This window comes from Alexandromys fortis, unplaced genomic scaffold (assembly GCF_014885135.2).
Source record: "Alexandromys fortis isolate MF-2015 unplaced genomic scaffold, M_Fortis_MF-2015_v1.1 scaffold_19, whole genome shotgun sequence".
NCBI classification, from domain to species: domain Eukaryota; kingdom Metazoa; phylum Chordata; class Mammalia; order Rodentia; family Cricetidae; genus Alexandromys; species Alexandromys fortis.
In genome coordinates, this window is record NW_026067890.1 from 6,457,678 (window position 1) to 6,468,492 (window position 10,815).

Sequence of the window (10,815 nt, forward strand, 5' to 3'; positions counted from 1 at the left end):
CTTGGAAGAGGAAGTAGCAACGAAGGTGAAACGAGAGAGACAATTTGGGTGTTTGGACGTCTGTAATTCATCCTTCCCCCAGGGGGCGTGACCTCATATGCATTTTGTCCACTGCATTATATCCCAGGCACAATCGCGCGTCTTCAGTAGGATTTCACGCCCTCGGGCAGAAAGACAATGTTCTAGGAAGCTCACACTCCATGCCTCTTCTAGACTTTTCCATGCACACTGTTTCTAGCAACAGCAGAGCCTTTGCTGGTTGGCACCGATGAAATCGGTGGCTTTGGAATCAGCAGGAGGGCTGCTGCCGTGGGCTTTCCTGAGTGAACTAGATGGTGCTAAAGATACACAGCTCATCTAAAAAACATAGAGTGGGTCCTGCCCTTGCTTGAGGAGAGTCTACGATTGTAGTCAGTGCTGTTGCTCTGAGCTGTATCATCCCACATCCGGATATGGGTTTAGAAGAGTCTAGCATCTTGATGCCCTATTATAATACCGGTTGAATTCTGCCCCAACGCCATATATTGTTTATCTAAGTGGTGAAACTTAGGCACCGTTGTAGCCACTCCTTACCCACGCAGGGACAGACCCAAGGACCACAGGCTGCCTAACAAATTAATCCCAAACCTAGTGGCTCAGAACTACACTAGCTGCTCATTATCTCCTTGGTTTCTATGAGTCAGGACTCTGAGAGCAGTCTTTGGCTGGAAGATCTTCCCATGGGGTCATAGTCACATGTTGGCTGGAGCGGTAAACTATCTGGAGTCTGGCATGGGGCTGACGGACTCACTTCCAAGAGCGGTCTTTGAGATGGCGGCAAGCTGGTGCTGCCTGGTGGAGGGAGCCTTTACTGTTGAGAAAGTTGGCATCTCCATGGCTTAAACACAACGTGGTGGCTGATCTCCAAAGGCGAGCACCCTGACAAAGAAGCCGAGGCAGCTGTTGAACACCTAAGCAAGGGGACCGTGGCCCTCCACAGCACGGCCGTGAGTGTCTGTGAAAGTAAACAGCCTGGGCTGGGTTTTGGTTTTGTGGAAGAGAAGTATTTTGACCTTTCTGCCTTAATAGATAGTCTTCCATCCGAATAGTTATATGAAATTTAAGAAGAAAAAAGAACAAAACAACAGACGGACGGAAATGTGAGTCCCTGTGCCCTTTAAAAACACCTTTACGGTTTTCACAGAACTTTTTGTTTTTTAGCCAAGGAAAGCAAGTTAGTCATCTTTTGTTTTCTGGCTGCCCCAAACGATCCAGATTTTAATTCCTAAAGTAGTCTTCTAATTCGGTGAAGAGAGATTCTACCAAATGCCTGCTCACTGGTTTGGAACTGGGGGAGCCCTTTGGGGAGACTGGTGTACCTAGCTCCTGCTGGCTGCAGAGGGGGTAGAAGAGAATTCATCCACAGACGTCAGGAGAGAGAAAGAGCAAGCAGTCCTGGGCCCATCAGTGTGATTGGCTTTCCATCAGTGTGATCGGCTTTCCATCAGTGTGATTGGCTTTTCCATCAGTGTGATTGGCTTTCCATCAGTGTGATACCGGCTTTCCTCTGTGGCCTACTTTCCCCTAAAGCACCGAGTCTCCTTGCCAAGAGATCAGCCAGGCTTGTGCAGACGCAAGAAGCAAGGCAGAAAGACAGTGATTGCTTTTCCTTGGAAATGCACCTTGACCTCTCAAAGCAGCTCTTAGTTCTGTGTGGAAACCTCCTCCTCCAAACCCAATGGCTGCCAATCCCGGGGTTAGACTGCTGTTGACCTCAGCCTCCCTGGCCTGGGAAGTTTCCAGAGGAGCAAGCCAGTCAGTCCCAGGCCTATATATACTCTCCTCAGGCCAGAAAATGGAGCGGTCATTTGGGCTGGATGGATTATGGCCTCGGATACTGGTTGAACAAAAGTACCAGACCCCCACTGATATAAACTAGAGACGTGATGGCAGCTAGCTCAGGTCTCGGTGAGGTGTTCCCGTCTCGTGGTGTCTTCTCTAGGTAAACATTGGGCCATGACTGCAATCTGAGCTTCGCCCCTTCTCAGACCTGCATCCACACTGAGATGGTGGAGTCACAGTTCCCTCAGCTGAGATGTGAGGCCAAACAATGCATGAGATGGTTTCTTTTAGCTTTTCTAATCCAAGCAGTAAGTTCTACAGGCCTTCCCATACACACATAGTTTAGAAGATAGTAAGTCCATGCAGCCATGCTTCTGTTTTGAATACAAAGAACTTCATTTTAAAAGATACGTATTTTAGGAGATTTATCTTTATGTGTCTGGGTGTTTTGCTTGCATGGATATGTGCACCATGTGCCTGCCTGGTAACCATAGAGGCCAGAAGAGAATGTGGGAGGCCTGGGAACTATGAGTCCCAGTTACAAGTAGTTGTGAGCTGCTATGCGGGTGCTGAAAATCGAACCTGGGTCCTCTGGAAGAGTCGTCAATGCTCTTAATGACTGAGCCACTTCTCTAGCCCCTAAAAAGATATTTCTAAAATTTGGAAATTAGGACTCACTATGTAACACAGTGAGTTGGTCTGGAAATAGCCGTGTGTCTTTGAACTCATGATCCTCCGAACACTATTTTCCAAGTGCTGTGATTAAAAGCACGGGCTACCATGTTCTGCTAGACTTCATTTTTATTCACAGAAGTTTCTCGCCCTTATTACTGTTGGACAGAATGGCTTACCGGGCAAATGCATCACAGGTTGCCTCAGGGGTCCCATGTCTGTACTGAGCCTGCAGAGGAAGGCCTTGACTCACCAGTTTGACTTGTTTGGGTCATGGGTTCTTTTCCTTAGCAGCTAAGAAAGGTCCTGGCAGAGGAATGTTGTGGGATGTTTGGACGCTGTGTGAAGGTGTATTTCTGTGATTGGTATAATAAAACGCTGAACAGCTAGGCAGGAGGTATAGGTGGGACTTCCAGGCAGAGAGAGGAAGTAGGAGGCAGAATTTACAGAGATGCGAGGAGACACCAGAAGCATGGGCATTACAAAGTCAGGGAACAGAGCCATGAAAGAGAAGGAAGAGTAAACATATGGGTTAAGTTATAAGAGCTAGTTAGAAACAAGCCTAAGTTATTGGTCAACCTTTGATAATAATAATAAGTCTTGTTAGCATCCTGGCATACTTGGCCCTGCCCCTTGGGGACCTTACAGAGTGCAGCGCCCCTGAGTCACACCTGCATACAGAGCAGGCAGTATCCTGTCCCTTTAAATGGTGAAACTCCACCTACTTCTACCTCTTCTTCCTCTTTTGTTCTCTCTCTGTATCTCTCTCTCCTCTTCCTCCATTCCTGTCCCCAGAGGCTGGTGTCTTCCCTCCCCTCCCCCCTTTTTCCATTCCCTATGTCTTAATAAAACTTCCCACGAAGGTCCATCTGCATGGCGTGTCTGTCCCTCACCCCCATCTGTCTCTCACCTGCCCCGTGGCCCTGGACCTGTCAAGGTCCCTCTCTCACAGAATCATATCAAGTCTCAGTGTCATTATTTGGGAGCCAACGGTCCCATTGAAAAATCGACTACAGGAATAATGGGGCCTATAGAAACCAGGTGTCTGGCAGAATGCCCTCCAGCTTTCAGGATGGCATAGCCAACCATCTGAACCTGAGGCATTTCCTACTACTAAACTCAGGAAAAGTCTGCGTTCAGTTCCTTGCTGTGTCTTAGGATAGCTCAGACCAGACTCTGAGGCTTTGGGACCCAATAGCCAGGTTAAGGCTCATGCCTATTCTTTTACTCTGTGCATCATTGAATGAGTTAATGTCCCTGCTCCTCAGTTTTCACAAATGGAAATGGGGATGATTACACCTGTTTCTCAGGATGAAATAGTGTGTAGAGCCTTGGGTGAATTGGGCATTTAGAAAATGCTCATAAATGTTAGCTATTATTAGCATTGAAATTATTATTGTTTGGAATCTCCAGCTCAGAACCCCAGTCCAGACCCCACTCTCAGCAACCCAAGCAGCATCTCCCTGGGAGCGGCCCTCTCCAAATTCTGCCCCTGAGAAAGCCCGCCAAAAGTCAGCCCCTCACTGGGGCTGCTCAAGATCACACCTATAGGCTACTTAAGACCTGGAAGCCATGTGATACCTCTTGTAGCCTCCTGAGGGTCACCCAGGAGTGCTTTTCTCAGATTAAACCTAGCTTTATAAATTTGGTTTGATTGGTTTATTACATTGACAGTGGCAGAGTCCCATTAGCCAGGGATTCAAAACTTATCAATTATTATTTAAATATACTGGCTGATATCTCCTTAGTAGCAGGACAGGTACTTCTGCAGAAGTAGCAATAAGAGCATCTGACATTTGCCCAGATCTATCAAGACGTCAGTCACATGGTACTAATGACAGCGTAAGAAAATGGAAGCACTTGTGTTATCCCTTTTGGAAACTGGTAGACCAAAATAAGATTGTTGGGGCTGGGTAGGAGCTCACTTAATAAAGTGCTTAAACAGCAAGCATAGAGGCCAGGGTTCAATCCGCAGCAATGAATAAACAGAGTATGGTTGTGTGGGATAAAAATTCTAGCACTGAGGAGGTAGAGGCAGGAGGATTAGAAGTTCAAGTTTATGGTCCACTGCACAGTGATCTTGAGGCTTGCTTCAGATATGTGAGACCTTAAATGCCAAAAGAAAGAGAAAGAAAGGAAGGGAGGGAGGGAGGGAGGGAAGGAGGGAGAGAGAGAGAGAGAGAGAGAGAGAGAGAGAGAGAGAGAGAGAGAGAGAGAGAGAATCACCAGTTTCTCACTTCTTCTAACTTGGTTGCCTAGATGACCAAGTTTTAATCATTTGGAAAATGCTGAAATGTATTTCTTTTGAGGAGGCACAACGCTGTCCAGACCTTATTGGCATCTTGGGCTGCAGTGCCAGGCTGCAGCCTCTTGCTGTGAACGGCCAGGAACCTTCCCCAGCTCCCTCCCACTCCAGGGCTCTTAGGCACACTAGTTTTCCAAGCTCTCATTTCCTGAAAATATTTGCTGAGTCACTTGACCTCATGGATCTTCTGAACAGTAGTCACCTGACCAGAAACCGCTGTAGGCTTATAGCACAGCCTCAGGCAAGCATTTTCCCAAGCTTGTTTCAAGCAGTAGTAACAGGTTTCAACACGAGGCATGCCCTGCAGCAAGAGAGACCTGAAGTTCCCTGGAAGGTGTGAGGCCTGGCTTCATTCACAGGGAGCTTGTTTTCTAGTAAAGAGGGCAGGTCCTTCTGTGAGGCCTACACTGAGGGCCTTGAGAAGGTCTCTGTCAGAACAAAAGCTGAACCGTGTGACTACAGAGCAGAGGAGTCCATTGTGACTGAGAATCATAAAGGATGGATCAGCAGGCCAGGCCTGGAGGACATCAAGAGACTGACCTGTGACAAGCTGAGAAAGGACACGGAAGCTTGAGCCCAGAGTGTGGAACAACGTGTGTGCAAATTCACGGAGTTAAGTCTGGCAGTCAGCCAGCTGGATGGGCCGCAGGAAGTGAAGGGAAATGGGGCTGTAGTGGAGGGAATCTACAATGTCCCTTCAAGGCACATGTTCTGTGTTAGTTCCGCCAATTGAGATAAGACCTCTACCACAGTGTAAAGCCAAATTTGAGGCAAGCTTTAATTAAATACAGGTCAGGTGGAGAGGCTCTGGCCAGGTCCATACCCAGGTTCTTGGGAAATGGCCCAGAATCAGGTATGGCAAGGGTTTAAAAAGGAAAACCCATAATTCATTGCATTTCTCTTCAGGTTCAATCAGGGGCAAGAACATATCCTATTTCCTGCCCTGTACCTCCCGGAATGGTTCTGATGGGTCAAACAAACTTGTTTAGGGGAATGAAAACCTGTGGCTTGTTATCTCCCATAACCAACAGCCTCCAGCATTTCAGGAACTAGCTGTCCTTGGGCAAGGGGCTTGCTCAGCAGAGACATTTTTGTTTCATGGTCTCTTAGCATAGTAATTAAAACTTAAAATGTAACTTTGGCTCTCACATCTGGGGGCTGGGCTCCCAGCTGTAGCAGTATTGTGAAGGCTGTAGAGGAAGCAGATCTTTCCCCTGACTCTGGTCTAGATTGCTCCGCTTTCTGGTGACGTTAGCTCATGCTCTTGTTACCACAGAATGAAGAATCACCACCATGCCTTCCTGCTCATGACTGACTTGACCCGCCACCATGCCTTCCCATCATGACCGGCTTGAAATGAAAGACTCTCAAAGAGGTCCTTCTCTCGGGAGGAGACCTCCCCAACGCCAAGGAACAGGCCGAGACCACAGGGATGCAAATCGCAAGAGGTTTATTGGGTAAACACAGGTACCTGCTGGCAGCAAAGTCTTTCGGAGGACTTTGCCTGCCTGCCGACTGGAGGGCTGGCTTTTTATAGGGAAGAGCAAAAAGCAAGTTTACAGAAGCAAAAGCATGGTTATCGGAATGAGGCAGGGGCATGAATGGTTTCCTCTCCCAGCATGGGTGTCAGCAAAAGTCATCCTGTTCCTATCTTATAGATATCCTGTTTTGCAGTCAACCTGCTTTGTTGATGTCCTATCTTATTGATATCCTGCCTTGCAGTCTTCCTATCTCATAGACATCCTGCTCTCTCAAGCACATGGGATGTTCTTATGAGAGCAGGCTGGCTGCTGATCCGGAGAATATTTTTTTTTTTTAAGCAAACAGGACGTTCCCCCGGGAGCATGCTAGCTGTAGGGTCTTTCAGAAACTCCCCTGAACCATGAGCCAAAATAAATCTTACTTCTTTCAAGTTGCTCCTGTCATATATGTGGTCACAGCAGTGCAAAAGTAACATCACAGGAACCCTTGTGAGGACAGGTGGCAACAGATTTTCCAGTCTTTACCCCACAAATCCTGCTACCCATCAAAGGTTTCTCCTCTCCCTGTGAACAAGTGTCTTAGTTTTTTTATATTATTATTATTGCTGTGAAGAGACACCATGACTACAGCAACTCTTATAAAGAATTTAATTGAGGGTGGCTTGCTTCAGTCTATTATGATCATGAAGGGGAGCATGGGAGTATGGTGGCATGCAGGCAGACACGGTGCTGGAGCTGAGAGTGCTGCACCTTCCAGGCAACAGGAAGTCAACTGACTGTCACATTAAATGAAGTTTGAGAAAAGAGATCTCACATGGTGACACACTGTAATGATCTGTCCTGTCCCTTTAAGAGATAAGCTCTGCCCACTCCCCCACAAGCTTTCTTCAGCCTGTGCTCTCTCTCTTCCCATCTCTCTCCCTGAAGAAGTAACCTCTCTCTGCCCCCCCTTCTCTTCCCTACCCCGTCTCTCTCTTCTTCCCCCTTCTTCGCTTTCCATTTTCCCTTTCCCTTCCATAACTCACTAAAGAAACTCGCCTCTCTGCATGATATACCTGTCTTTCTCTCACCCACTGTGGTCCCCACCTGTCAATATGACCCACAGCAGGTGAGAGACGGGTAGATGTCATGCAGAGAAAGTGGGTATAGTTTACTTAGTGGGTTATGGAAGGAAAGGGGAAAAGGGAGAGGGAGGGAGAGAAACAGAGAGAGAAATGGGGGTGGGTCAGAGGCAGCAGCCACCTCTTCCAAATAGAGATGGGGCAGAGGGAGCACAGGCTGGAAGGGGAAGGAAGATCCTCTCACCTCCTTGGAAGGGGGGAGTGGGCAGGGCTTGTCTCTTAAAGGGACAGGACAGATCATTACACACCCTTCCTCCAACAAGACCACACCTACTCCAACAAGGCCACATCTCCTAATAGTTCTACTCCCTTTGGGAGCCATATTTTTTCAAACCACCACAACTAGGTACAGAATGTACTTGTACCTTATCCCTTTATCACAAGAGAAAACCATGTCACCTGGTAAAAACAATGCCTGCCAATCTCAAAGGAAAAGGGAAATAAGTTCTTTGAAATTTTTATTCTCTGACTAACAAAATTTGCCACACTAGGCCACACCAACAACCTGCTAAAAATATTGTTTAGGGGCCTGAAGAGATGGCTCATCAATTGAGGGCATTTACTGCTCTTGTAAAGAACCCAGGTCACAACCACATGTAACTTCAGTTCCAGAGTATTCAACGCCTCTTCTGGCCTCCAGAGGCTCCTCCATGCCCATCGTGTGCACATGCACACACACACTCATGCACACACACACACACACATGCACATACATGCACACGCATGCACATAACACATGCACACACATACGTGCACACACGCGCACGTACATACACATGTCTATACATACATACTCAAGCACATACAGATAGAATAAGAAGCAGATATTAACAATGCTTATTAATTTTTCTTTGTTGGTGGGTAGCCTAGCTCTCTGCAATCAATTTCCTTTCCTTTCTGACTTGACTTTTATCTGAGACTTGTAGTTTGTCCTTATTTCTATACTCACGGGGGTGAAGGTTCCCTCAATCCCATATCAGAAGCACCAAGGCCTGGGGTGGTGGGGTGGTAAGAATCAGCTGATAGGGCATGCAGAATGGGCGTATGGCCACAGAGCTGCAGCTGCGTTTCAGACACGAGAAGGAAGATTTTTCTGGCCGTGGTTTGACCTCAGGAAGATACACTAGTGAAGGAGGGAGCCTTCGTCAGCCAATGTATGTGGGACTCAGCAAAGCAGCAGAGCACAGGGGACAGAGTGACAAAGCAGAGGTGGGAGCTGAGAATAAAAAGAAGAGACGAACAGAATTTGGGGGATGTAGAGAAGCAAGGCTCAGCTACCTCTCCCTGTATTGGGAATCGACCAGCCTGGGGACAGCAAGCAGGGTTGAAATTCAGATAGAACTGACGTCATGATTATGGTGAAGATGGGAGCAATGGGAGCATATAGCCCAGTAGAGAAAGAAGGTTGAACAATACCTTAATGTTGGTGTGTATAGGGAAGAGACCAATAATTGTTTTCTCATCTCCAAGGGAAAGGCCAACAACGTGAACAACTTAGATGTGAGGAACAAGAAAGAATTTCCAAATTGAGGACATTTTGCTTTCAGGTGGATTTTGTTTCCAAGCTGAAGGATCTGTGTCACTCCCTTGCCATGGGAAGCCACGTCTGCCTCCTTCCCGCCCCCAGGCTGGGAAACCAGGTCAGCATCATTGGTCAGCAGTTTCCTCTTTGACCAGCCTTGTCACTTTAAGGAAAAGCAGAAATAGCTGCTGTCATTTGCCTTTGAAAATGGAAATGACTGTATTAAATTTGTTTGTGAACATCAGGTATGAACGGCGTCGGTGTTGTACACCTATCAAAACCAAATCTCTTGGGATGGCTTGGGACAGAGTGTCATTTCAACACAGCCTTGGTAGAAAAGGTGCGGAATTGCTTGTCACTGAATGACAGGAACACATCAGAGAAGGGCATTGTTAGGCAATCCCATTGTTCCGCAAACACCGAAGAGTATACTGACAGAAACCACAGTGCCTATGATACCAGCGGGCAATGCAATGTCATGGAACCATTCCAGTGTGCACAGGCCACCTACTAAAATGTCATCATGATGCACATGGAGGCATCTGAAGCTGATCAAGCTGGAGCATGACTGAGACACACCTGGAGACCTGAGAGCATCAATTTTTCCTACCTCTGCTTCTCTCAGGATTGACTGCTCTATTGGTTGCTTTTCCTGGTGCTGTGACCAAATGCCCGACAGGAAAAAAAAAAAAAAAAAAAACTTCAGACAAGAAAGATTTTAGTTGGGCTCATGGTTTCAGGGGATACAGTCAACCATGGTAAGGATGACATGGTGAGCAGGCAGCTCAGTCTATAGAGTCAGGAGCTTGTGACACCGCTTCTTACATCTTAGTGGATAAGGAAACATTGAGAGAGGACCATACACAGATGTAGGCTCTAATCCCCAAGGCTGTCCTCAGTCTGCTTGATAGTCAGCTGTATGTCTCCAAAATTCTAATTGCAGCACGTTCACCTGGAGGCCAAGAGTTCAAACATACAACCTGTGCAAACACTCTGTATCCAAACAGCTCTGCAGTCTGTTCTTCCATAACGTTTTATCAAAATATTCGTCCTGCTAACTGAAATTTTCAAAGTTATTGACATAATAATTTTGTTAGTAGTCTCTCTTTTTTAGTATTTTCAATTATATCTTTTGTGACTGCACATGTGTGTGTGTGTGTTTGTGTGTTGTGTGTGTCACAGCATGCATGTGGAGGTCAGAGGACGACTTGTGGAAGTTCTTTCCTTTCGTCATGTGTGTTCCTGGGATGGAACTCAGGTCACCAGGCTTCCTGACAGATGCCCTTAACCACCGAGGTTAAAACCAACCATCTTACTGGCCCTAGCTGTAGAGTAGCTAGTGATGTTACTTTCTCCTACGTGACAACTATGCACTGTGCCATGTCTCTGTACCATGTCAGCTGTGCGCTGTGCCATCTCTCTGCCCCTCTTTACTCTTTGACTACAAGTTTCTCTGTCTTAGTCATCTTTTCAATGAACCTGCGTTCACACTCATTTTTTCACATTTTTTTCTTTTTTTTCCCCCCAACATTGATAAAAAGAAATGTTTGTAGGCAGAGGCTGCTCCTCCGTTCCCAGCCGCCCAGACTGGAAATAACCACACAGAAATTTTTATCAATTAAATCACTGTTTGGCCAATAGCTTAAGCGTTTTTCTAGCTAGCTCTTACATCTTAAATTAATTCATTTCTATTAATCTGTGCATCACCACAAGGTTGTGGCCTACCAGCAAGGTTCCCCCATCTGTCTCTTCCAGCAGCTACATGGCATCCCTTTGATTCCATCTACTTTCTCTGTATTACCACCTTGCCCTATTCTGTGCTACAATAGGCCTAAAGTAACTTCTTCCAGTTAAAGAGCTTTGTCCAAGACAGTTCCCATCACTCACATAGCC

General features: G+C 46.7%; 1 long non-coding RNA gene across 1 annotated transcript; it reads left to right on the top strand.

The window, feature by feature from the left end:
- The first annotated feature begins 791 nt into the window (after positions 1-791).
- On the top strand, positions 792-10,456 carry LOC126506916 (uncharacterized). The gene is made up of 3 exons (XR_007593374.1): positions 792-986; positions 6,075-6,265; positions 8,871-10,456. It is a non-coding gene; the product is annotated as an uncharacterized lncRNA (long non-coding RNA).
- The last annotated feature ends 359 nt before the right edge of the window (positions 10,457-10,815 follow it).